The sequence below is a fragment of the Cervus canadensis genome, chromosome 30 (assembly GCF_019320065.1).
Source record: "Cervus canadensis isolate Bull #8, Minnesota chromosome 30, ASM1932006v1, whole genome shotgun sequence".
NCBI lineage: Eukaryota > Metazoa > Chordata > Mammalia > Artiodactyla > Cervidae > Cervus > Cervus canadensis.
The window spans coordinates 15,406,182-15,434,160 of record NC_057415.1 but is presented as its reverse complement, the minus strand read 5'-3'; the positions used below and the strand labels follow the sequence as shown (position 1 = coordinate 15,434,160).

The following is a 27,979-nucleotide window of genomic DNA, read 5'->3' as shown; positions in this document are numbered from 1 at the left end:
GGAACTTCAACCTAGAGTCCATTATCATAAACTCTGCCTATGTGGTCAGTATGGAATTCTTGCCCAGGCACATCCCCTTCTGCAGGTAATGGCTCCTCCCATGCCCCCTTCCCCAGGAGCACAGTGAGGTTTTTGTAAGATATGATTAAGCCCTCCCATCTTGCTATAGCTTTGGGGACCAAAGGATGGGAAGTTGACCACTTGACAATCCAGGCCCCTATGTAGCCAGACTTGGAAAAAACTAAGTGAATCAGATTCCTGTCCTGGGATTCAGAATTGATAACTGGACAACTAGGAGATAGCAAAGTGAACTGGGAGGTGAGTGCAGCAGAGTTACATGTGAAGTGAACAGTCCTTGTTTTGACCTCCCAGTGGTCATTCCCCTTTATTCCGGTCCCCTCACATCACTTCCTTTTTCATTTTTTTTCCTTTTTTAATTTTTAAGAACTACCTTCTCTATTAGGCAGTTATGGTGTCTTACTATCAGTCAAGATGTCAAGACACCTGTTACCTCTGGCTCAAGATGTCATTGACCCATGCTAGGATAACGGGACTCCTTCCCTCTTGGGAACTTGACTCGAGTGGAGGGACTCTAGCAAAAAAGCAACAGAGATCAGTACTCTGAAGTGATTTTCCACTCTTCCCTGTCACCTGATCAATGGAGTGTCCTTTCTGAGGCCTAGACACTAGCTTTTTCTTTCACTCCATGTGCTTCCCTGCAGCCTATTGTTGGTGGTATCCTGCCACACCCCTGGCACTCACTTCTCCCTTACTCACTGTTCCAGTTATCTGGTGCTGCTTAACGAACCACTCCAAAACTTCACAGAGTGAAACAATAATGTATTATTACTGCTCATGGCTGTGGAGGTTGATAGGATCAGCTGGGTGGTTCTCACTTGAGGTCTCTGGGATTGTGTAGCCAGTCTAAAGCCAAGGCCAAGTTCATCTGAAGGCTTCTTTATGCAGCTCTGTGGTGTCTGGTCTGGGATGTCTGGAGTGGCTTGGGGCTGGCACAGTATCTCTCCATATGGCTAGATTGGGCTTCCTCACAGCATGGTGGTCTTGAAGTAGCTGGACTTCCACAGGTGCTGGCTTCTCCCAGAGCTAGTGTTTCAAGAGACTTGGGTATAAGTTGCAAGGCATCATTTTCACAGTATTCTATTTCTTAAAAATCACCAGCCCACCCACATTCAAGGGCGCAGAGGAATAGACTCCATCTCTCAATAGGGAGATAGGTTCTACATACATGGAAGGAAGAAATTGATGAATGCTAGCCATCTTGGGGGCTTCCCTGGTGGCTCAGCGGTAAAGAATCCACCAGCAGTGCAGGAGACAAAGGAGATGTGGGTTCAGTCCCTGGGTTGGGAAGATCCCCTGGAGGAGGGTATGGCAACTCACTCCAGTATTCTTGTCTGAAGCATGACATGGACAGAGAAGCCTGGCAGGCTACAGTCCATAGGGCCGCACAGAGTTGGACATGACTGAAGCAACTTAGCAGGCAAAGAACAGTAGGTGACAGAACGTAGAAGATGGCCAGAGAAGGGATGTAGGAGCCATGATGTCCAAGCACCAGCCCAGGTCACATCCCTCCAGGATAGTAAAGTCGCAGAGAAGGATGCCCTGTGGAAGAGAAGGATGGAGCAAGTCCACAAGGAGAGGAAAAACTCACCAGAGGGGCCATGCGGCAACTCTCTTCAGTCCTTTCTGTGATTCCCACCCTCCATGGAATTTCTTGCTGTGACTGAACCCTTTCCACGGAAGCAAGCAATCCACAGGTGAGAAGGGCCAAGTCGAGGCATGGAGACAACTCCTCTCAGCAGTCAGGGGTTTCCACAGAAATCTTTTCCCCTTCCTCTGCCTCTTTCCTCATACCCCACCCCACAGGGGACTGGCCTTACCTGTGAGCTCTGTGATTCAGACAGCATATGAAATGGCCTCCTGCCCCAAACACCTCCATTAACAAGGCTTAGGAGGATTACTGGAAGTGAGGGCATTCAGTTGCTTTCTTAAAACACATCTGAGGACAAAAAAATTGAGAAAATTTGAACTTTGAGGGAATGTAGTAAGAGATTTAGTGAGAGACTGGCAGGAACCCAGACAACAATCTGAGGGCACTGTATGCATAGGGGCAAGAAGAGACAATACCTGAGGGAAGGAAAGGGACAGAGGGAGGGAACAGCAAAGGTGCCCAAGACCATCCCTGCTTGAGGGAACTGAGAAAGCCATACTTAACTTTGGAGCAAGATACAGTTTGTAGGATTTCTTTTTAGAACTAAGGGATAAAGAATTGTATGGATATCTAACCAGTGCTTTCATTCTATATTGGGTATTTATACCTGAGGGCCTGAAAACTCTAGAAACAGACGTTCCTCTACCGTATAAGAAAACAGTGATTTGAAAAAATAGGAAGCTCCTGATGTGAAAAGATTCAAGGATTTATTCAAATATTATAAAACCAGCAAAATTTGACCCTTTTAGACTGGGTTCACGGTAGAATATCTAGATAACTTACCATCTAACTGGAACACCTCTGAGAGTGAAATTGTTGTTGTTCAGTTGTTAAGTCGTGTCCAACTCTTTGCAACACATGGACTGCAGCACACCAGGCTTCCCTGTCCTTCACTATCTCCCAGAGTTTGCTCGAACTCATGTCCATTGAGTCAGTGAGATGTCCATCCTCTGTCACTGTCTTCTCCTCCTGCCCTCAGTCTTTCCCAACAGAAATATAGCATTGTTCATAATTAAACCAGCTTTTTCAGTCTCCTCTTTCATGTTCATCAAGAGGCACTTTAGTTCTTCTTCACTTTCTGCTGTAAGGGTAGTGTCATCTGCATATCTGAGGTTATTGATATTTCTCCCAGCAACCTTGATTCCAGCTTGCCCTTCATTCAGCCCAGCATTTTGCATGATGTATTCTGCATGTAAGTTAAATAAACGGGGTGACAATATACAGCCTTGACGTACTCCTTTCCCGATTTGGAACCAGTCTGTTGTTTCATCACTTCTTGGCAAATAGATGGGGAAACAATGGAAACAGTGAGAGTTGTTATATTTTGTGGCTCCAAAATCATTGCATATGGTGACTGCAGCCATGAAATTAAAAGACACTTCCTCCTTGAAAGAAAAGCTATGACCAACCTAGACAGCATATTAAAAGGCAGAGACATTACTTTACAAACAAAGGTCCGTCCAGTCAAAGCTATGGTTTTTCCAGTAGTCATGTATGGATGTGAGAGTTGAACTACAAACAAAGCTGAGTGCTGAAGAATTGATGCTTTTGAACTGTGGTGTTGGAGAAGACTCTTGAGAGTCTCTTGGACTGCAAGGTGATCCAACCAGTCCATCCTAAAGGAGATCAGTCCTGAATATTCATTGGAAGAACTGATGCTGAAGCTGAAACTCCAATACTTTGACCACCTGATGGCAAAGAACTGACTCACTGGAAAAGACCCTGATGCTGAGAAAGATTGAGGCAGGAGGAGAAGGGGATGACAGAGGATGAGATGGCTGGATGGCATCACCGACTCAATGCGCATGAATTTGAGTAAACTCTGGGAGTTGGTGATGGACAGGGAAGCCTGGCTTGCTGCAGTCCATGGGGTCAGACACAACTGAGCGACTGAATAATTAAACCAGGACAAGTATCACCCAGGATTTTCAAGCAAACCATGACAAAGGTTCAGGAGCCCCAAGACGTGTTCTGCTTTCCCCCAGTGGAAGGCATCTTTGGCTAGTGGGTGAAAGTCTACCATAGACACCTAAATAAAACACCTAAATAAAACATATTCCTCCTTGGTGGGATGGACTAGTGAAAAATGCCCTAGTCGTAGAACTAAAAGTCTTGCAATCAAGTCTGGCTCTACCCCTTCCTAACTGAGAGAACTTCAGATCTCTGAACCTCAATCAGCCCAATTTCCTTTTCTGGAAAATGAGGAGCAGTCCATCCCATTCACAGGTTGTTGCGAAGATTAAATTAATATATGAAAGAGCACTTTGTAGCTCTTGTTCAACAAATGTGTGGTGTTATTTGCCCATTCAGTGGTAAATCTGCACAACCTCAATGCATAAAAAAGCTTAAGCTGGTACATGATTTCTTAAAAAGCTATGAAAAGAATTGTCCCCTGTTTCCATTCTGGCTTCACTATGAATAAATTCTGAGGCTTGTCCTATTTCAGCCCGCCAGGCCCCTCCTTTCATTTCAACTTGAATGCAGTTTTTGACCCCTGAACTTTTAGCACCTTTCTCATTGGGGAGAAAGAACAGTTCCACATGTAAGTGAAAACGCATGTATGTTCCTTGACTCTCTGCCTGACTCCACTCAGTTTCACCAAGAACAGGCAACAGAAGTAACTTGTATTCAGCCCTTAGACGTCTTCATGGCCAGATTGAGAGGTAACGTGGAAAAACTTATAGGGGCATGAGAAGAGTAATATGGGGGTTTTCGACTGTAAAAGAAGACCACACACATGGTCCCATGTGGATTGCACCCTGGACCATCTTCAAAAACTTAGAAGTTGCATTCCCTGCAGCCATGCGTAGCCCTGGTTTAATTAAATGTAGGCCACAAATGGGCTGCCAAACACAGTACCGAAACACTGTTGATTTCTGTGGTAGAAATTTCCCACTGCTCTGTGTTCCTGATAAGATAGTACATGTGGAGAGTACAACCTGAACATTTGGCAGATGGTCCCATCTGTTTTTCCATCATTTTGAATTTAGCAGGAAAACCTCAAGATGTGTTTTGACACAAGCATGCTTTTTTCCTTTCTGCGTTTTGAAATGGCTGTGTTTGGAGGCTAATTAAATCCATATGCTTCTGATTCATTTACACTTAACTCATCAAAATGTTGTTTTGTAATAGCCATTTGAAGTCCAAGGCGCCTCTCTTGAGCCTTCTTTCTGAAAACCAGGAAGCTATGGTGTGCCAGCCAACCAGCAGGGTTCTCATACCAAAAGGTTCAAATATGGTTCAAGACAAGATTTTACATCCAGGAGATTCTAGTGGTTAGGAATTGTCCTAAAGCATCACTGTCAAGTTTAGGGTGTGGCTTTGAATCTTCTCTTACTATCCGAAGATACTCAGTGCTCAAAATAGTAGAAAACAATTTATAAGAGAAAAAAATTATGCCAGAATCACTGGACCCAACAGGAAATTTTAGTTTAAATGGCAGTTGGGTGGTTTTCCCAATCTTTTTTTTTCTTTTTTAAAATTTTTTAAAAACAGTTTTTATTGGACATAACTGGGATTTATAACCGAAGACTTCATTCCAACCCTTACCCAGAATAAGTAGCCTCTATATATATCTATTCTCATTATCAGATCCTATGTGGGCTTTGAAAAATTATCCATAACTTGAACTTAAAGCGAAAGTATTATTCCTCTTCTTTCAGTGTCATACTACGGCCTTGTCTAAAAAGCCCTCCAGAGGCTAGTTTTTGACTTTTGTTTGATTCACTATTTTTGACTGTTTTGGGCCAAGACTTTGTAAAGTAAGATATTAAATTGTGGAGTTAAAATACTACTTTTGTCCACTGAAAAAAGCAGTGTTTCTATCTAGGAGAAAAGATAACTCCAAAAATTACAGTTTTGCTGTGCTCTAGGACATTAACCAATTTTGTATCTGGATGTGATGGAATTCCAGTTGAGCTATTTCAAATCCTGAAAGATGATGCTGTGAAAGTGTTGCACTCAATACGCCAGCAAAGTTGGAAAACTCAGCACTGGCCACAGGACTGGAAAAGGTCAGTTTTCATTCCAATCCCTAAGAAAGACAATCCCAAAGAATGCTCAAACTACTGCACAATCGCACTCATCTCCCACGCTAGTAAAGTAATGCTCAAAATTCTCCAAGCCAGGCTTCAGCAATATGTGAACCGTGAACTTGCAGATGTTCAAGCAGGTTTTAGAAAAGGCAGAGGAACCAGAGATCAAATTGCCAATATCTGCTGGATCATCGAAAAAGCAAAAGAGTTCCAGAAAAACATCTATTTCTGCTTTATTGACTATGCCAAAGCCTTCAACTGTGTGGATCACAATAAACTGTGGAAAATTCTGAAAGAGATGGGAGTACCTGACTTGCCTCTTGAGAAACCTGTATGCAGGTTAAGAAGCAACAGTTAGAACTGGACATGGAACAACAGATTGGTTCCAAATAGGAAAAGGAGTACGTCAAGGCTGTATATTGTCACCCTGCTTATTTAACTTATATGCAGGGTACATCATGAGAAACTCTGGGCTGGAAGAAGCACAAGCTGGAATCAAGATTGCCAGGAGAAATATCAATAACCTCAGATATGCAGATGACACCACCCTTATGGCAGAAAGTGAAGAGGAACTAAAAAGCCTCTTGATGAAAGTGAAAGAGGAGAGTGAAAAAGTTGGCTTAAAGCTTAACATTCAGAAAGCTAAGATCATGGCATCTGGTCCCATTACCTCATAGGAAATAAATGGGGAAACAGTGGAAACAGTGTCAGCCTTTATTTTTTTGGGCTCCAAAATCACTGCAGATGGTGATTGCAGCCATGAAATTAAAAGATGCTTACTCCTTGGAAGGGAAGTTATGACCAACCTAGATAGCATATTAAAAAGCAGAGACATTACTTTGCCAGCAAAGACCCGTCTAGTCAAGGCTATGGTTTTTCCAGTGGTCATGCATGGATGTGAAAGTTGGACTGTGAAGAAAGCTGAGGCTGAAAAATTGATGCTTTTGAACTGTGGTGTTGGAGAAGACTCTTGAGAGTCCCTTGGACTGCAAGGAGATCCAACCAGTCCATCCTAAAGGAGATCAGTCCTGGGTGTTCATTGGAAGGACTGATGCTGAAGCTGAAACTCCAATACTTTGGCCACCTCACGCGAAGAGTTGACTCATTGGAAAAGACCCTGATGCTGGGAGGGATTGGGGGCAGGAGGAGAAGGGGACAACAGAAGATGAGATGGCTGGATGGCATCACCAACTCGATGGGCATGGGGTTGGGTAGACTCCGGGAGTTGGTGATGGACAGGGAGGCCTGGCACGCTATGGTTCATGGGGTCACAAAGAGTCAGACACGACTGAGCAACTGAACTGAACTGAACTGAACTAGCAATATTACTTCAGCATTTTTTCTTCCATTGTCTACATATACCAGTTTTCTCAATCCTCACTCAAACCTACTTTACTATCCATTGGTTCTCTCATTAACACATTAAATATATCTTTGATACACAATCACTAAATATGTGTTTGAAAGTCATTTAACTTTGAAAATTATATTTTGAAGTTGAACAAGCCCTAAGCCTGGCTTACTTGATCTATCTTTTCTCCTACTGGTGCTCAATTGAGTTTTATAACCATGTAAAGCAAATGGGCATTCAAAGAGTTGAAAACTGAATAGATGCAACACCAGAAAAGGCCCCCAACTCAGCCAAGCACAGAGAAAGGGGAGCTGTTTTGTACATGAAATAAGTTTACATTCATCATCTACTCTCATCCACATAACAACTATGGAAGTGGGGGGGGTGCATCACCCCACTTTCCAGGTGAGAAAAGTGAGGTTAACATGGTTGAGTACCTTGCGCAGAATCATACAGCTTGGAAGTGGCAGCACCCAGACTTGAACAGGGACCTGTCAATTCCAAACCCAGTGTTCTTTTCCCTACACCTCCAGCTCCACTGCATAGTTAAAGACTTCAAGGGGTGAGGGAGCAGAAAACCATCAAAGTGGAGAGAAGGAGCAGAGCCAGCAGGGCCAGGAAGAGAGCAAGGCAGGCAGGGCTTGTTCCACAGAAAGCTAAGTCAACTCATGTTCACGCTGACATGAAATCCACTAAAATCTCCCTGTAATAGGTCAGTGACTCACAATAAATGCTTTGAAAAGGTCGTACAAACCCAAATGCCAACCTAAATTACTTTTATTGCATTACATAAATAAGTATAAGCATAAAACCAGGGGCTGATGGCGGGGGGGTGGGGGACATTTATTCCCCTCTTCCCACGATTCCACACGCAGGAACATTCATCAGCCTAACACTTGTAGCCCTGGCTGCTGGACCCTCCCTGGGGAGGCAAAGAGCCTGTCTGATTGGTGAGTTAGGAAAGAGCAACTGGGCATGCTCAATGCGGCCCCTGCCTGTGCTGGGACCGCCCTGCACAGGGGTCTGGATGTTGCTCTGCTGTGAAGCTGTCCAGCTCAGTCTGAGGCCTGGTGACCATGTTTCATTCTGGAGTGCCATGTGACACACCTAAGCTATGACCTTCAGTCTCCCTTGTATCAGTTACAGATCTGTCATTCTGATCATCTGACTCTTGCTTCTCTGATTCCACACTTAGCCAAACAAAAGAGGTGCAATCAACACTATTAAAACCCAAATATAGATAAACTTGATGCTATAGAAATCCTAAAAAAAATTTATGTTTTAAATCTGCAAAAATAATAGAATTCAAGGTAGCAACACTAATCAATGTGAGGTGATAGATGGATTCCGTTATTTCCTATATATTGAGCCGCTGGTTCTCTCATGAGAGTGGCTCCCCAGTCACTCATATGACTGCTCATTTCCACCCACCCTCTTTCTCCTCTTTCATACTTATTTGCAGCCTGCCTTTAAAGGAGCACCTTGGTGTCATTTTATCTTCATTGAGTACAAATTCCTATTACATATGAAGCCTGCCTCAATTTTCCCCCATTGCTGCTGCTGCTGCTGCTAAGTCACTTCAGTTGTGTCCAACTCTGTGTGACCCCATAGACGGCAGCCCATCAGGCTCCTCTGTCCCTGGGATTCTCCAGGCAAGAATACTGGAGTGGGCTGCCACTTCCTTCTCCAACGCATGCATGCATGCTAAGTCACTTCAGTCATATCTGATTTTTTGCGACCCTTTGGACAGCAGCCCACCAGGCTCCTCCGTCCACAGGATTCTCTAGGCAAGAATACTGGAGTGGGTTGCCATTTCCTTCTCCATCTTCCCCCATTAACTCAAGATCATTAAAATATTTCTACTTAGCACTAACAGGATCCTAAAAGCAAATGCAGACACAGGCCTGCACATATGTAATAGTTCTTGGATTACAAGTTACTCATCTAGATCAGTGTTTCTATTTTCATTATTATCCACTTGACAAAGTTTTTAAGACTTTTATTTACAAATCCCCACTGTCGTGAAATTTTAATACCATAGGCATACTATATATCTGTTTATATGCTATATGTATATCTGTTCTCTAATATGTTAAAGATTACAATTTTTTACCACATTTCCCCCAAGAACCAACTTTTACCCCACAAAGTACAATATCATCCCCTTTGAGAATGCACAATCTAGACTAGTGGTGTCCAATAGAAATGTGACGTAAGCCACATATATGATTTAAAATTTTCTAGTAGCCACAATAAAAAAGTCAAAAGAGACAGGCAAAATCAACTTTCATATCACATTTTATTTAACTCAGACTACCCAAAATGTTGTCATTTCAGCAGGTAATAAGTATAAGAACTTCCTGAGATATTTCATATTCTTTTTTTCTTACCAAGATTTCAAAATCCAGTGTATGTGTTAAGCTTAAAGCATAATTCGATTTTGACTAGTCATGTCTCAATGCTCAATGGCCACAAGTGGCCAGGGGTTCCTGTTCTGGACAGTGTAGTTGTTCTAAATGATTCAGAATGTGACTGTGTTAATTCTTTTGGCCTACCTAAAAACCAGACTTATTCTCAGACTGCTTGCAAACAGCAGAGACGATGTCTGTGGACCTCTGGAGATCTATAGGTTGAAGTTGGAGAGGCACTGAGTTAGGCATTTCCCACACAATCAGATTGCTTAGTCTAACAGGAGTTTACTGTGAGGATGAACAGAGAGTTGAGAACCTATCTCATCAAACCTCATTGAGAAATGAAATGCTATTTCTTGCCAGTTGGCATTTACAGTAGCTCTCGTGGTCAGGGGGGCCTCTCAAAGCTACTTGTCACCTTACTCAGCCCCAGACTCCCTACTTCTTCCTACTCTCTGCCCCCTATCTCTGCACCACATAGCTTCTGCTGCCACGTGGCTTCTCATTCTTCTTTCCAGGTGCATATCTGCTTCTGCAACTCTCCACCAACAGCTTTCTCTGATCCTAGCCACCTGGAGCTGTATTCCTCCCATCCCAGCCACCCAGGTAGTGGGTTCAGAGCAGTGGCTCGGTATATGGCACCTCTTTGAGATGGAGCCTTCTACCCAGCACCTTGGTGCAAGTCCCCTCATCAGAACCAGCTCCAGGCAAGATGAAGATCTGAGGGAAGACCTGCCTACATAATGCCTCCCTTCCTTGCAGCCCTATCCCAGCTCCTCCTGACTTGCCAAGCTGAAGTTTTCTCCAGAGTCCTACCGCACCAGCCACACTGAGAGGAAAGAAAGAAGGAGGAAGAAAGAGAACAGAGAAACAGCCTTTTCAATCTTTCTAAAGTTGCAACTCAAAAAACTCTACTCCTTCCACAGCGGTCCTGTTTTGCATGGGACTCTAATTTGTCACCTGCTTTTAGAATGCTTCCTACTTGAGCACAGAGTTGGGGGAAAGGAGAGAAGAGAAGGGAGGCTGAGCTTACCCTAGAAGTAAGAGAACTTCCAAACTTCGGGGGTTGGATTGCACTATAGAGCTCTTGCTTTGCTGCTGCTCACTCCGTGTATGTATATACACATGTATACCACCAATCTCTGTCTTTAAAGTGACATTAAAAGCATGTTGCAGTCATTTAGGACAGTGGTTCTCAACCAGGATAATTTTGCTCCCCCTTCCCAAGGGGATATTTGCAATGTCAGAAGGCATTTTCAGTTGTCAAGCTGAGGCTGAGGTTGCTTGCTGGCATCCGGTGTGTAGAGGCCTGGCTTTCTGCTAAGTATCCTTCAAGGCACTGAACAACCCCCATAACAAAGAATTATCTGATCTAAAATGTCAGTAGTGCCAAGATTAAAAAACTCTGAACTTTAGGGAAATAATTTTTTCCACTGGTGACAGAACAAGGGAGACTGAGGCAGAAGAGACTGGAGTGAAAGGTAAAGTGACCTAGAAGCATGTTGGACAATTGAAGAGTCTGTAACTGAACACATAACTTCCACTCGGGTGATTGAGAGACCTTTTTATTGTGTTATTACAACAAGGTAAAGACATGAATCATCAGGATGACTTGGGAGAGACAGTAAAATCTCTGCCTCTGATTGTCTGGGTGCCAAGTCCAGCCAGAATCCATGACTTCTTGAAAGATGAGAGCTTGTCTACACCTCTGATGTTCCATAGAAGACACATAAAATATTGTGGTGAAGAGGTGGCCAGAGCATAAAAGACAGATTTTGTTAAACCTCTGATTCAGTCCCAGGAAACATGGGGTTCTCCTTCTCCTCCCAGGGGGTATTTGCACAAAATGTGTGCAGAGTCCTGGAGAGCCAGGAATTCACTAATCCCTGGTCGTTTTCTCATTCATTCTTCTATGAGCAGGATTTCTAAGATCATGTCAGTTCCTGATGGGGAAGACCCTTCTGTCATCCTTGTTTTACAGACAGGAAATCTGAAGCACAGAGAGTCTGAGTAGGTCGCCAACAGCTTTACAGCTGGTGATGTGCAGAGGCAGGGTGCAAACCAGATCTGTCTGACTTGACCTAACTTGACACTTGACCTCCAGGCCATGCTGCTGAGCATCACTGGGACCTTGGTTGCTGGAGGCTGACACCTTTGGATGGTTAAAGTGGGCACATGCAAATGTTTCCATCTGCCCAGCATCTCCTCTAAACCATAGCACGGAGCCTTTGCTTGACTGGAGCGAGCACAAGAAGAGACTATGTTCTCATGGGCTGCTGTTCTTCCTCTCTTCCTTCCCTGTCCCCACGGCCCTCTGAACTAGAAAGCCCAGGCACCGCTCGGGAAGCAACAAATGGAAAGGTACAAGGAGGCAAGCTTGTTCCTGAGGACTCTGAGTTGTTGTAAGGAGTACCTGAAACTCATAGTTGACCCCAGCCCCGCAGAGCTGGCACCAGGAGGAACACAAGCATTTTTTAAACGCTCTTCCAGGAGGGGAGGTGAGCTCACTTCCTGAGGGAATTACCGCAGGGGGTGTCTGCGGGGGCCAGCCAGGCCTGGCTTTCAAACATCTGAAACAGCCCACGGTGTAATCAGGCATGAATATTGATTCAAATAAATTATGCATGTTTATACACTCGTTTATTATTTTATTCACACGCTCGCTTCATGAAGTTAGTCTGGGCAACTGCCATGGGGCTAGTCAGCTCTTGGATGCTGTAAAAACCAGTTGCTTTGAAATATTTGGTGGCCAAAGGGAAATCCAAGTCATTAATGAAAATTATAACCAAAATGACAGCAAGTTTCTGTCATCTGGTAGGGCCTTGGTGAGTGCAAGTCATCAGGGTCAGATGTTGCCCCATTCTTCAGGCTTTCATGAGAAGTAGAGGAGCAAATATGGATGCCTTCAGAGCATTCTAGCAATTATCATTTTAACAAATAGGGCTCTTTTCTAATATTCACATTCCTTTCGCATGGCCTCATGAAAACACAAACATTCACTCCATCCTCAAAAAATGCAGGCACTCTGGGAGGAAAGAGCTACTCTCTCAGCCCCATAGCCAGGCTGGAGGAAGCAGAGATTAATATCAGATCCTGGATTATAAAGTTGATTGTTTCTGACTCAGCTGATAAACTCGGTCATACCTCTGGGGGCTTGTAGTGCCCTGCTCTTGGGGCCTTTCGGGGAAGGCACATCTCTTCTGGAAGAGACCCTTGGAGGCACCCATCCATAAGACCTGACCTGCAATGATAGGTGACAGCAGGAGACAGTCAGCAGACCCGCCTGTCTACTCCCAGATGGGAAGTAAACTGGCGAGAGCCCAGCTCTGGGAGCTCTCTGTGTCTTGATGCGGCAGTCTAGCAGCAGGCGGAGACTCTCCATGCAGGAGGCTGGGTTACTTACAGTGGTCCAGACTTGCCCTGAAGATGGGGCTTCCTCCCTCAAGAGCCACATTTTAGAGAGAACAGAGAGGTAATCCTAAACCCTATATTTTGAAGACTAAAGCTAATATTGTCCTTTCACCTTCAGCTGATTTCTGGTAGCTATTGACACTTGGTCACCAATCCCAAAGGGAAAGAGAATAAAGAATTTGGATTTCCTCAGTGCATGATCAAAGAACCTTATGTACTTTGAAATTAATCTCAGTGCCCTATTTTTATCTTGATAGTTGTTAAAGAATTGCATTAAGAATTATGAATGTTTAAATTAATACATGAATTTACCTCAGTATTTTATGGGTTATTTTCAAATTCCATTGTTGGAGAGAAATAAAAGTAGATTAAGACCCAAGAGCAACAAACTCAAGGTGCTAATAATGAAAGATAAAATTGTAACTATGAACCAAACTGAGAAAAAAAAATCAACATTGAGCTGTTAACATGAATAGAGTAGATCTTTCTAATCACAGAAAACAGAGCAGCCAGAGGACTTTGAAGCCAAATGCCCCAGTAATAGATTCAAGTAAAATGAATCACCACAACTCACTCATAAATTATGTATTGAGCAGCGTTTCCTCTAAGGATAACTCCTAGCAAGCCATTTCCCCAAGGTTTCCCCACAAGGAGATTCTGTATTTGCAGATTCAACAGATGATGTTCATTGTCCTTGCAGAATGCTCTACACGGAAGGGGAAATATGGGTTCATTAGGCTCTGCATGCATTCTGGGCCTGGAAATAATTGGTATATGAGCAATGAAACAGAGTGAGTCAAGGAGCACTGTCCCCTTACTGCTCCATTCAGGTAAGCCTTCTTCTCTATCACATGAATGAGTGTGCAGAGCAGTGTCTGCATACATATACACATGCACACATTACACACACACATACAACACACTCTCTGCACAAACACCATGCAGACATACATATAACGCACATGGGCCACACACACGACACACAATGCACGCTAACCCAACACATACCACACAAACACTACACATACACACACATCACATACTCTCTACACAAACACCATCCAAACACACACACCACACTCCACATAGCCATATACAACACACAGAATGCACACATAAACACCCTACACACACAGACACAATATACATACCACACTACACACACAACACGGTGCACACACAAACACCCTACACATACCGCAGAAACACCACACATACACAAACACACACGATACACAACCCTCACACACACTACACACACCCCACACTTACTACACAAACACCACACGCACACAATGCAACACAGATACACACACCACACATCACATAGGCACACCACACAGACCATTCATAGACATTCATGCCAGCCACGCAACACATACACACAGACCACACATCTATACACACGTCTGTAAGCCTTGAGAGCACAGGTAGCACTCCCATTGTGCCAATCTATGGTCAGTATCTGAAGAGCAAACAAGGGCTTAACTAGCATGCGGCCTAATTTCAGACACCATTGTACAATTGGGTAGCCAAGTGTGACAACATCCTGTGCCCCTTCCAGGCGCACAATAGACTGGGCCCCTCTCAGCTGGGAGAGGAGACATTGTGAGTCACTAATTTTACCAAAACAAAATGGACTGCTTTCCTCATTCTAGAAAGTGTGAGTGGCACTGATTATATGGGTTTGTGAAAAGGAGCAGTAAACCTCAACGCGAAATGAGCACTCTTCTTGAGCTTTTTTAAGAGCAAAATAAATAAACATTTTTACAAAGTCGAAGCAAGCTGTGATTTGCAGTTTTCTGGGTACTCCCCATATTTCCATCAGTAAGGGAAGAGTTAAAGGTTAGTAAATACTATAAAGTGGTAGTCGCTCAGTCATGTCTGGCTCTTTGTGACCCCATGGCCTACAGCCCACCAGGCTCCTCTGTCCATAAAATTCTCTAGGCAAGAATACTGGAGTGGATAACCATTCCTTTCTCTAGGTTATTTTCCTGACCCAGGGATCAAGCCCGGGTCTCCTGCATTGCAGGCCAGATTCTTTACCATCTGAGCCACCAGGGAAGCCCCAGTAAATACTATAAAGCCCTTAAATAGAACGAGGCTGGTCTCCAAGATGTAGTATCCAACAGGAAAAAAATTAAGGGACCAAATGATGCACAGAGTATGATGCCACTCACATAGAAAAAGAACTTTATTACTTAGCCACATACACAGAAGAAGGACTTGAAGGATCTACTCCAAACTCAACAATTGTTACCTCTCAGATAGAAAATAAAATTGCCCAGGAAGGAGAAGCAAGTGGTGAAGAGGCCTTTCACATTGTACTCTGTGTATTCCTAATTCATCTGAACCACTGAGAAAGAAGAATGCACTTTGGTATTACTTGTATAATTTTAAAAAGCAACACCAAAAGAAACATAACAGAAGAACAGAAAAAAATTAGATTACATTCATAAGAATTACAATTTTTTAAATGCCTTGCCTCAGTTGGCAGGACATCCTGGATTTGGGGCACATTTTTAAGCTGAAGACACTTTCAAGATTGCTATTAGAAAGCACAGTTTAAGACACCAAGAGGTGCATTTTAAGTCTCTTGCCGGCTTATAATGCCTGTGTTGAGCAGAGGAGCTCCAAGGGCTTGATGGCACCAGGTGTCACCTTAGGCAGGAAGCCTGGGGTCATATCATCCAGGTTGAAATTCTGTCATGCCCACTTTATTGCTGGATGGCAGACGCCATTCCCTTTGCCTCTCTAAGTCTCAGTTTCCTAGTCTGTAGAACAGTTTAAAGTAGCATCTACCTTTGTTTTCAGTCCCTCAGTCCTGTCTGACTCTTTGCAACCCTACAGAATGCAACCCCATTCCAGGCTTCCCTGTCCTTCACCATCTCCCAGAGCTTGCTCAAACTCATGTCCATTGAGTCAGTGATGCCATCCAACCATCTCATCCTCTGTCGTCCCCTTCTCCTCCCACCGTCAATCTTTCCCAGCATCAGGGTCTTTTCCAGTAAGTTGGCTCTTCACATCAGGTAGCCAAAGTGTTGGAGTTTCAGCTTCAGCATCAGTCCTTCCAATGAATATCCAGGGTTGATTTCTTTTAGGATTTGCTGGTTTGATCTCCTTGCAGTCCAAGGGACTGTCAAGAGTCTTCTCCAGCACCATATTTCGAAGACATCAGTTCTTCAGTGCTCAGCCTTTTTTATTGTCAGCTCTCACATCTGCACATGACTACTGGAAAAACCATAGCTTTGACTATATGGACCTTTGAAGGCAGAGTAATGTCTCTGCTTTTTAATATGTATCTGCCTTGCTGGTTGAAAAGAATGACAGAGACAAAATCCTGTGATAAACTTAATCACTTCATGAGATGCTTATATGTGATAATTGTTCTAGAAATATTAGCTATTGATTGAAGCACTGCTATGAGTTCTCACCAGAATGCATAATATCATCCTAAATCCAGAATGAATGAGAAGATTCCATCAGCCAAGTCAAGTTTCAAGCTCACACATTCAACACTAGACAAGAAGTTGTTGAGCATTTTCTATGCACCAAACAATGAGGGCACTGTACTCCAAGGGTCTCCACTCAAAGAAATAGCAGTGATTACAACAAAGAAGAAAAACAGTAGCTGCCATGGGAGCATGTGGGTGTGGGTGTCACAGAACCCAGTCCCATCCCAGGGAGAGGAAGTCAAGTCAGAGGAAGTCAAGTCAAGTTCTTCTCAGAGGAAGCAACATCTCAGACTGAAAAGGTTAAGTAGAATGAGAACATTTCCCAGACAGAACTCAGGAACAAAAGCTCATCAGTAAGAGGTAATAGGGCAGGCACCCAGCAACACAGGGAATTCAGGTGGAGCTGAAGGTGATGAGTTGGGGGAGAGCTAGTGAGTTAAGCAGAAATCAAAGACCACTCATTCCTAATTTTCCCTGTCACATCACACACCCCATAATAGGTTCCCCCCGCTGTGCTGATAGCTTCCCCCGGCTGCTGAACACTGCAGCCTGCCTCACTGCACCCTCAGTGGAGGAACTGTGTCAGGCTGAGGGTCCTTTATAGCACCAAAAGGGCAGGCCAGGGCTGGGGGAGAGAAGGGGGAAGTTAATGCTCACAGACAAGGTAAAACACCAACAAGTGTTCATGAACCTCACTGAGCAAGCCCCAGACAGGCCAAGGTAACTAAAATGCCCACTGCACTCTCCCTTCATAGACATGTATGGATCAAGATTTCCCAAGCCTGGATCTCAGGGATTTTTTAATGCACTGTCTTCAGCGAGGTCAACACAGTAGCAAAGTGCCAAGGTGACATGTAGCAGGGAAAGATTTTCAGTTCCTTTCAATGGTGAACTTGTCCTGTTCCTCAATTGGCAAAAAAATAGAGCCACGCTTAGAGCTTGGCCAGGTGGACATGGAGGTGGTGAATTCCTGGTACTTGAATGAAGTTCGTTGAAGCAAAGAGATAAGTCAACAATAGATCTTATCTTAAATTCTCTAGAATAGGGAATAAGGCAATTAATATTCATACTTATTATTTGTTTCCTTTTCTGATTAAGTTGGAAAATCATTGCTTTGAGTCTAGTTTTCCTTTCTGTCTCAAAGAATGTCCATGTATTGTTGGGGATTCAGTTCAGAAGAAATAATAGATTGAGGAATCCCAGGGCCCAATGCTTCCACTGTCTTCAAAGAGCCAGGCAGTTATGCTTTATCACAGGACCCCAGCCCACCTAACTGGTTAGTCCAGGTGTAGCCACTCCATGGACAAACCAAGAGGGAGTGAGCTGGGCCAGTGGGGTTCTCATGCTTAGGAACCCGACTTGAGAAAGGAGAGAACTGGGCTATGGGAACCCAAGCTGAAGGAATGCAGAAGAGGAGACATGTGAAGTTCAGTAGAAGTCACAAGAGGCCATACACAAGCTAAAGTTTTCAGGAAACCACATTATGAGCAAGAAGATGATGCACCAAGATGAAAAGGAGCCAGAAGATACAGACAAAAGAAGGTGAGGCTGAGAGAGAGGCCTAGCCGAGGTGGAGGTGGGACACGGGAGAGAAGATGCGGGTGCTTTTGGGAGCAGGGAACACATCAGGGAAGAAGCCCAAGGTGTCCCAGCCCTGATCTTTCACCCCCAGGAGGCTGACTCTTTTCCTAAATGGTGGGAGCCAGCCTGAGAATGCTTCTCTTCCTGGGATCCCAAAGAACCTGGAAATGCAGATGAGACACCTGGATGAAAAATGTACATCCTAGGGACATCTTCTACTCAATGGACATGAGTTTGAGCAAACTGCGGGAGATGGTGAAGGACAGGGAAGCCTGGAGTGCTGCAGTCCATGGGGTCGCAAGAGTCAGACACGACTGAGCGACTAAACAACAGGGATTGGAAGAAAGTGGATATCTTTTTTTGTTTGTTTTTACCAAAGCTCTGCTACTGGTTTCTGAAGAACTGTGAATCACAGGCATGGTGCAAAAAAAAGATGGATGTGGGAAACTTGTGTCTGAGTTTTATAAGAGCAGGTAGGTGGTGGATTCCACCACATCATGAACTTTTAACTCCATGTGGTACAGGTTTCTAGGACAGAAAAATCAGACCAAAGGAGGCAGTTACCAGGACCAGGAATGGCTTATGAAGAATCATTTGTGGCAGAATATGCACGTTTGCTTTTCTAAAAGGGGTGTGGAGATTCAAAGAGCTCCTGATACAATATGTTTTTGTCAGTTGACTTTCTACACCTTTGCCACAATGTGAGAAACACTCTTTAAAATAAACTTCAGGACTTCCCAGGTGGCACAGTGGATAAGAATCCACTTGCCAATGCTGGGGGCATGGGTTCAATCCCTGGTCTAGGAAGATTCCACATGCCCAGGAGCAACTAAGTCTGTGTGTCACAACCACTGATCCTGTGCTCTGGAGTCCACGAGCCATAACTACTGAGCCTGTGCTGCAACTACTGAAGCCCAGGCACCTAGGTATGCAGGCTTCAGTAGTTGCAGAGTAGCCCCCACTCACCGCAACTAGAGAAAGCCTACACAAAGCCACAGAGATCCAGTTCAGCCAAAAAAGAAAAAAAAAAAAAAAAACTTCAAAATCAAACATATCATCAAAGGTGGTGAATTAAGCACTTTGAAATAAACCTTCTCCTCAGTCCTTGATAGCTCAGTTGACAAAGAATCCGCCTGCAGTGCAGGAGACCCCAGTTCACTTCCTGGATTGGGAAGATCCGCTGGAGAAGGGATAGGCTACCCACTTCAGTATTCTTGGGTTTCTCTTGCGGCTCAGCTAGTAAAGAAGGTAAAGAATCCACCTGCAATACAGGAGACCTGGGTTCAATCCCTGGGTTGGGAAGATCCCCTGGAGAGGGGAAACGCTACCCACTCCAGTATTCTGGCCTGGAGAATTCCATGGACTACAGCCCATGGGGTCACAAAGAGTCGGACACGACTGAGAGACTTTCACTTTCTCTTCAGTCCTTGAGCATTGTTTCCTTTGAATTTGACTTTCTCCAGCAATAATAATAATATGTCATTTGTCTGCTTTCCCAAATTCTTCCTACACAGTCACCACACTTTTTTATTAGTAGGAAAAGCCAAATAGCTCTCCCAGTTAGCCATAATTATACTAGCAGGTTGCTAAGGGCATCTGCTTCATTCTCTGCTTCCTCATCCTCCTCCTCTTTCTCCTTTTTAGTAGGAAGCAGCTGTTATCAATAGTCTATTTCCAGAAGCCAAAAAACCTATATAAAAACTTTCAGCTATACCTTATCCCCAGGATGCACATTCCCCCAAGCAGAGAGAGGCTTCAAATTGTCTTACTGTTTCTGAGTTCCACTCTTGTCTCCCTCTCCCACACATCCCTTCTCAGAAACCCAGTAGCAATTCTCATTTTTCCACCAACACCTGCTGTAGCTCTTTAGTGAAACCGGTTTAAAGTTAGAGGAGGTGTGTCAGAGCTCAGGTTTTATTAGAAGCCGAATGATGAGGAAGACATAGGAAGACAGAGACCTGGACTAGCAAAAATCTGTTTTCTGTCTCAATAGCTTGGATCTTCACTGGTTTCATGTTCTTTATGCTTCTAAATCAGATCCAGGCTTTCTGCTGCCAGCCACGGACCCAGCCCTGGAGCCATAAACTTTGAGCAGATTACTGGTTCAAAAGCTTGAAGTGCTCAATTAGATATTTGAGATAGCCCCATCTACCTCAGGGAATGGAATTTCTGGTGCAATGTTGGGATGTTTGGTGAGATTGTCATACTAGATATCAGAGTCATCCTTGAGGACATAATGGAGGTATTAATATTTTCTACCATCAAGATCTTTCTTGGCTGTACTCCAGTTGAAATCATTATTATCCATGTAATACTATTTGTCCTCTTCACTTAAAATGAAGAAATGCAAGGTCTCCTTGAACCACTGCAGCCAGCTGCAGGCAACCTTGGGGTCTCTGCAATAAGGGACTGTTAACCTCAGCCACCACCTTGGATCCAAGAATTATTAATATTTTTATCTCTTTTGACAGTGGTTTTGATCTCTAGCATTTCTCTTTGGTTCTTAGGATTTCTGTCTCTTTGTTTTCATTGTCCATCTGTTTTTGCATGCTGTCTATTTATCCTTTAAAGCCCTCAGCATATTAATCATAATTGTTTTAAATCCCAGGCTGCTAATTCCACATCCCTGCTATGTCTGGTTCTGAAGCTTGCTCTGTCTCTTTAAATTCTGTGGGATTTTGTTGTTTTCTTTTCTCTTTGGTTTGCCTTGTAATTTTTTCTTGAGAGCTAGATATGGGGTAATGAGTAAAAGGAACTGCTGTAAAGAGACCTTTAGTAAGGGGGCAGTGAAGCGAGGAAACATTTACAGTCTTATGATGAGGTCTCAGCATTTAGTGAGCCTGTGCCTCTAGACTGTGAATTTCACAAGTGTTTCTTGTTTTTCTCTCCCCCATCCACCATTAGGTGGGACTTCAGTTCAGTTCTGTCGCCCAGTCGTGTCTGACTCTTTGCGACCCCATGAATCACAACACGCCAGGCCTCCCTGTCCATCACCAACTCCCGGAGTTTACTCAAACTCATGCCCAGCGAGTCGGTGATGCCATCCAGCCAACTCATCCTCTGTCGTCCCCTTCTCCTCCTGCCTCCAATCCCTCCCAGCATCAGGGTCTTTTCCAATGAGTCAACTCTTTGCATGAGGTGGATCTCCACTCCTTTAAGCCATGACACGCTGGGTTCACCTGTCTTCAATATTGAAGGCAGCAGCTCTCCCTATGTCTTCTTTCACATATCTAGAAGAGTTATTGATTTTCAGTCTGTTCAACTTTTTATTTATTGTTAGGACAAAGTGATGACTGCTACGTTCCTTACATGTGGAACTAGAAACAGAAAAGTGAAAGTGAAGTCGCTCAATTGTATCCAACTCTTTGTGACCCCATGAACTGTAGTCTACCAGGCTTCCTCCATCCATGGAATTTTCCAGGCAAGAGTACTGGAGTGGGTTGCCATTTCCTTCTCCAGGGGATTTTTCTGACCCAGGGATTGAACTCAGGTCTCCTGCATTGCAGGCAGATACTTTACCCTCTGAGCCACCAGAGAAGCCCCCAAAAAGTCTTCTACAATTTTTTCAAACCACTTTTGTCCCCACCACTATGCCATGAACAAAAGAAACGGAACACTGTCATCAATGTTCACATTTTATGTTTCTGGTGGTACACTCTTAAAAACAAGAATTGCTCTCTAATCCATCAATTGACTTGAATCCAAAAAGTCTAATAGAAATCAGGGGAAAGCAAGGCCATTGATCTGAAAGTGACTGCTTGAGTCTTTGGTGTTCAAGGGCCTTCCATGGGAAAGGAGGGTCCTCAAGTCTACCAGTTTTAGATGGATGTTTACGTGGGGTGCTCTGCTTACAGCAATGCTGAACTAGTTCTGAAAGAGGAAGTGTCTGAAATGACAATGTTTGGGACATGTAGGAAATACACAGGTAATTGTTTCTTCTGAATGGAATTAGTGCTGGCAAGAGGAGACCATTGATCTGGGAAGATAATTTCTTTTGGTGATTTTAATTATTTGTGATTAATTAATTTAATTATTTGTGATCACAGTTAATTATCTGTGATAAGATACCGTAAAATATTTCAACATCATCTCCAACATTGTCTAGAAGGTGTCCCTGATATATAGAGGCTAAAAAAGGGAAACAACACCCTTTCTAGACTCCTCTAGAGCCTAGTCACTCAGTCATGTCTGACTCTTTGAGAGCCCATGGATTGTAGCCTTTCAGGCTCCTCTGTCTATGGGAATTTTTCTTTCTCAGGCACGAATACTGGAGTGGGTTGCCATTTCTTCTTCCAGAAGATCTTTCCAACCGGGAGATCAAACCCATATCTCCTGTGTCTCCTGCATTGCAGGCAGATTCTTCCCCTGATGAGCCATCGAGTACATCCAAGCTAGCTCCCTGGTATTCATGGAAATTCTGTACTAACTCTGCTTCCCTAGCTGGACTCTGTTATTTACAATGGAGAAGACCTGGCCATTCCATTGTTTCTAGGCAAGGGGGCGGCAGGTGGATAGCTGCACATTCAGTTCACGTCCTTCTCTTTTTTCCAGTGCTCTCAACTGATCAGATTCCAGGGCATGAAAAGGGGATTCTGAATAACCAGCTAAGAGATCAAAACCTAATTTTTAGAATATACTAGATGAACAAATCTGAAAAGTTAGTAATTTCCTCACAAACTCAAAACTAAAAGCACTTCTATGTTTACATTCAAAGGAACAGACCTCAAAGAAATTGATTATATCTTGTATTTTATGCAGGAAGCCCACTTTGGCCTTAATATTGTTAAAATTCTTATAAGAAAAATTAACTTGAGGGCTTTCCCAGTAGCCCAGTGTATAAAGAATCCACCTGCCAATGCAGGAGACACAGGTTTGATCCCTGATTCGGGAAGATTCCACATGCCTCGGAGCAGCTAGGCACGTGTGCCACCACTATTGAGCCTATGCTCTAGAGCCCAGGAGCTACCACTGCTGAGCCCATGTGCCAAGGTTACTGATGCCCGTGTGCCCTAGAGCCCATGCTCTGCAACAGGAGAAGCTGCCCCAGGGAGAAGCCCACACACTGCAGCTAAAGTAGGCCCTGCTCCCTGCAACTAGAGAAAGGCCCATGAAGCAACAAAGATCTAGCACAGCCAAAATAAAATAAACAAAATTATTAAGAAAAAAAATTGAAAAAATGTTGTTAGTCCAGTTCATTAGTGAAAATTTTGAAGTAAGTTTCTTTTTCTGTCACTTCTTTTACATTTCTGAATTCAGAACTTTTGGGGGTTTTAACATCATATCTCAATGTTTCATAACTGTACTCCTCAAAAGATAATTTTAAAGCAATCTCACTTGCTCTGAGAATCATATCTAGATCTGCTATTTTTCCTTATGAGGGCAGCCTACCCACAGTAAAATCTGGAGGCTGACCTGGGTTTATACATTCATACAATAAAAAGAACTCATTCACTAATTCATACCCTAGAGCTATGGCCCAGAAACTTTGGACACTGTAAGCATACAAATAAACCCTTAATAAATAATAATGGTGGGAGAGGGTAGAAGAAAGACTGTAAGGCTCTTCTCATATGTGACAGTCTCTGAAAATAGTCTGCTATTCATTTGACTCAGAAAACTCCACAAAATCCTATAAACCAAGAGGTTCAAATTGTTAGGTTCACTTTAAGAACACTAAAAAAATGGCCCAGGCCATCAATGTTATGTGTATCTGAAAAGATGTCATTTTACAGAATCAAATGTGTGTCATTCTATCCTTACAATGGCACAGTTGGTAAGTGTGCCAGGCCCAGCCCCAGAGCTGGATGCAGGGTCAGTGGCCCAAAAAGAGTGTTGGATTTTTGCTGCACATGCTTAAAAATGCAGAGTATTGATGACCTTAAGGGTCTAGATGTAGATTCTCTGCTCATTGAGGACATCCAGGTGAACAAAAGCCCCAAGATGCACTGCTGAACTTACAGATCTACATGAGCTCCTTCTGCCACATTGAGATGATTCTTACTTAAAAAATGCAGATCGTTCCTAAACCAGAGGAGGAAGCTGCACAGAAGAAAAAGGTAATCTCAGAAGAAATTTTTAATATTAATTTATTTATTTTAATTGGAGGCTAATTGTTTTACAATATTGTAGTGGTTTTTGCCATACATTGACATGAATCAGCCATGGGTGGACATGTGTTCCCCATCTTGGACCCCCCTCCCACTTCCCTCCCCATTCCAGCCCTCAGGGTCATCCCAGTGCACCAGCCCTGAGCACCCTGTCTCATGCATCAAACCTGGACTGGAGATCTGTTTCATGTATGATAATATACATGTTTCAATGCTATTCTCTCAAATCATTCCCCCCTTGCCTTCTTCCACAGAGTCTAAAAGACTGTTCTATACATCTGTGTCTCTTTTGCTGTCTCATATATAGGGTCATCATTACCATTTTTCTAAATTCCATATATATGTGTTAATATACTGTATTGGTGTTTTTCTTTCTGACTTACTTCTTTCTGTATAATGGGCTCCAGTTTCATCCACCTCATTAGAACTGATTCAAATGCATTCTTTTTAATGGCTGAGTAATATTCCATTGTGTATATGTACCACAGCATTCTTATCCATTCATCTGCTGATGGACATCTAGATTATTTCCACATCCTAGCTATTGTAAACATCAGTGCTGTGATGAACATTGGGATACATGTGTCTCTTTCAATTTCAGTTTCCTCGGTGTGTATGCCCAGCAGTGGGTTTGCTGGATTGTATAGCAGTTCTATTTCCAGTATTTTAAGGAATCTCCACACTGTTCTCCATAGTGGCTGTACTAGTTTGCATTCCCACCAACAGTGTAAGAGGGTTCCCTTTTCTCCACACCCTCTCTAGCATTTATTGTTTGTAGACTTTTTGATAGCAGCCATTCTGACCGGCATGAGATGGTACCTCATCGTGGTTTTGATTTGCATTTCTCTGATAATGAGTGACGTTGAGCATCTTTTCATGTGTTTGTTAGCCATCTGTATGTCTTCTTTGGAGAAATGTCTGTTTAGCTCTAGTAGTTTTCTGGTGGAGTCTTTAGGGTTTCCTATGTAGAAGATCACTTTGCCAACAAAGGTCTGTCTGATCAAGGCTATGGTTTTTCCAGTGGTCATGTATGGATGTGAGTGTTGGGCTGTGAAGAAAGCTGAGTGCCAAAAAATTGATGCTTTTGAACTATGGTGTTGGAGGAGACTCTTGAGAGTCCCTTGGACTGCAAGGAGATCCAACCAGTCCATCCTGAAGGAGATCAGTCCTGGGTGTTCATTGGAAGGACTGATGCTGAAGCTGAAACTCCAATACTTTGGCCACCTCATGAGAAGAGTTGACTCGTTGGAAAAGACCTTGATGCTGGGAGGGGTTGGGGGCAGGAGGAGAAGGGGTCGACTGAGGATGAGATAGCTGGATGGCATCACCGACTTGATGGACATGAGTTTGAGTAAACTCCAGGAGTTTGTGATGGACAGGGAGGCCTGGCGTGCTGCGATTCATGGGGTCTCAAAGAGTCGGACACGACTGAGCGACTGAACTGAACCGACTGATGTAGAGGATCATGTCATCTGCAAGCAGTGAGAGTTTCACTTCTTCTTTTCCAATCTGGATTCCTTTTATTTCTTTTTCTCTCTGATTGCTGTGGCCAAAACCTCCACAACTATGTTGAATAGTAGTGGTGAGAGTGGGCATCCTTGTCTTGTTCCTGACTTTAGGGGAAATGCTTTCAATTTTTCACCATTGAGGATAATGTTTGCTGTGGGTTATTATATATGGCTTTTATTATGTTGAGGTATGTTCCTTGTATGCCTGCTTTCTGGAGGGTTTTTATCATAAATGGATGTTGAATTTTGTCAAAAGCTTTCTCTGCATCTATTGAGATAATCATATGGTTTTTATCTTTCAATTTGTTAATATCATGTATCACATTGATTGATTTGTGGATATTAAAGAATCCTTGCATCCCTGGGATAAAGCCCACTTGGTCATGATGTATAATCTTTTTAATATGTTATTGGATTCTGTTTGCTAGAATTTTGTTAAGGATTTTTCCATCTATGTTCATCAGTGATATTGGCCTGTAGTTTTCTTTTTTTGTGGCATCTTTGTCTGGTTTTGGTGTTAGGGTGATGGTGGCCTCATAGAATGAGTTTGGAAGTTTACCTTCTGCAATTTTCTGGAAGAGTTTGAGTAGGATAGGGGTTAGCTCTTCTCTAAATTTTTGGTAGAATTCAGCTGTGAAGCCATCTGGTCCTGGGCTTTTGTTTGCTGGAAGATTTCTGATTACAGTTTTGATTTCTGTGCTTGTGATGGGTCTGTTAAGATTTTCTATTTCTTCCTGGTTCAGTTTTGGAAAGTTATACTTTTCTAAGAATTTGTCCATTTCTTCCAAGGTGTCCATTTTATTGGCAAAGAGCTGCTGATAGTCTCTTATGATCCTTTGTATTTCTGTGTTGTCTGTTGTGATTTCTCCATTTTCATTTCTAATTTTGTTGATTTGATTCTTCTCCCTTATTTTCTTGATGAGTCTGGCCAATGGTTTGTCTATTTTATTTATCTTCTCATAGAACCAGCTTTTAGCTTTGTTGATTTTTGCTATGGTCTCCTTTGTTTATTTTTCATTTATTTCTGCCTTAATTTTTATGATTTTTTTCCTTCTACTAACCCTGGGGTTCTTCATTTCTTCCTCTTCTAGTTGTTTTAGGTGTAGAGTTAGGTTACTTATTTGATTTTTCTCTTGAAGAAACAAAATTTAAGGCCAGAATAAATTCAGCATAAAATAAATATAAATAAAAGGGTTTTGTTGTGTGTGTGTGTGTTTTTTTTAGTTTGTTAACAAAAACTAGGAGATTTCTTTCATTTTGGCATTGAATGTAGAAAGACTTTGAAACTACAGGAGGACGTGGGTAGGTCTAAGTACTATAAAAGGAATTTGATGTCCATAGGAGAGATTTCCTCATCTTGGTAAACTCTCCACCCATTACACAGGCCAGACCTGGGAGTCATTATTCTTGCTCACCAGACTTCTCAGTTCCAGCTCTATCATGCTTCTTGAATTCATGCACATGCAAGTCTTCTGGCAGCATCCTAGTCCAGCTAAACATCATCTCTGGCCTGGATGACTGCAGTAGCCGCCTAACTGGCCTCCCTGCTCCTTTGCCTGGCCTCCTACAACCCATTCTCCTCATAGTAGCCAAAGCCACCCTTTCGCACCACTCAGCAGACCACATCCACATCTCCACACCCATGCCTGGGTCCTGCCTGCCTTGCCAGGCTCATTCTGCTTGCCCTACCCCACCATCATAATCCTTCCAGGTCTTCAATGCACCAAGCTCCTCTCTCCCTAAGAGACCACACAAGAGCAGGGCTTATCTGCCTGGAACATCTTCCACTGACTCTTCACAGATTCATTCAGGTCTGAGCTGTCACTTTTCAAGCCAGGCTCTCTCTCCCTCCCTCCCTGATCCTTCATATCTAGGAGGTGCACCTCCCCATGGCCCCCCTTCCTCTCTCCCAGCACCCTGTTATTTTTCTGTGGAACACCTCACAATTTATATATTTACATGTCTTTTCTCATTTCTCTCTCTCCTGCACTAGACTTTAAGCTTCCCCAAAGCCAAAGTCTTCCCCGTCCTGTTCACCGTTGTGCTCCTAGAGCCCAGCACTGTGCATGGCACATAACAGATCTTTATGAATATGTATCTTCATTTCCAGACAGATCAAGTAATCACTTCAGGTATAAATTCAGGAGGATCTAGCAGTAATCAACGAAGGAGGAATGCAACTTATCAATACCACTCTAGCTGAAAACAAATCTAGCCATTACCTCCATAAATTAGGGGGAGGATATGACAATTAATCATACATAAGGCTCACTCTGTGGTTGTTTCCACCTACTAGTAGGCTCCCAACTGACGTCCCTGCTCCCTCACTTGGCCTCCTACAACCCATTCTCCTCACAGTAGCCAGAGCCACCCTTTCATACCACTCAGCAGA

General features: G+C 43.3%; 1 long non-coding RNA gene across 2 annotated transcripts in view; it reads right to left on the bottom strand.

The window, feature by feature from the left end:
* Nucleotides 1–823: 823 nt before the first annotated feature.
* The window catches only part of LOC122432120, a 78,586-nt gene continuing 51,430 nt past the window's right edge, over nt 824–27,979 (bottom strand). Inside the window, exons 1-4 of one of the 2 annotated variants that reach the window (XR_006266745.1) lie at nt 2,513–2,629; nt 1,899–2,017; nt 1,399–1,620; nt 824–1,104 (exon numbers count right to left, since the gene is read on the bottom strand). This is a non-coding gene — a long non-coding RNA (uncharacterized LOC122432120). Of the gene's footprint in view, nt 1,105–1,398; nt 1,621–1,898; nt 2,018–2,512; nt 2,630–27,979 lie in introns of those variants that run through there. The other variant, XR_006266744.1, reaches the window with a different exon arrangement.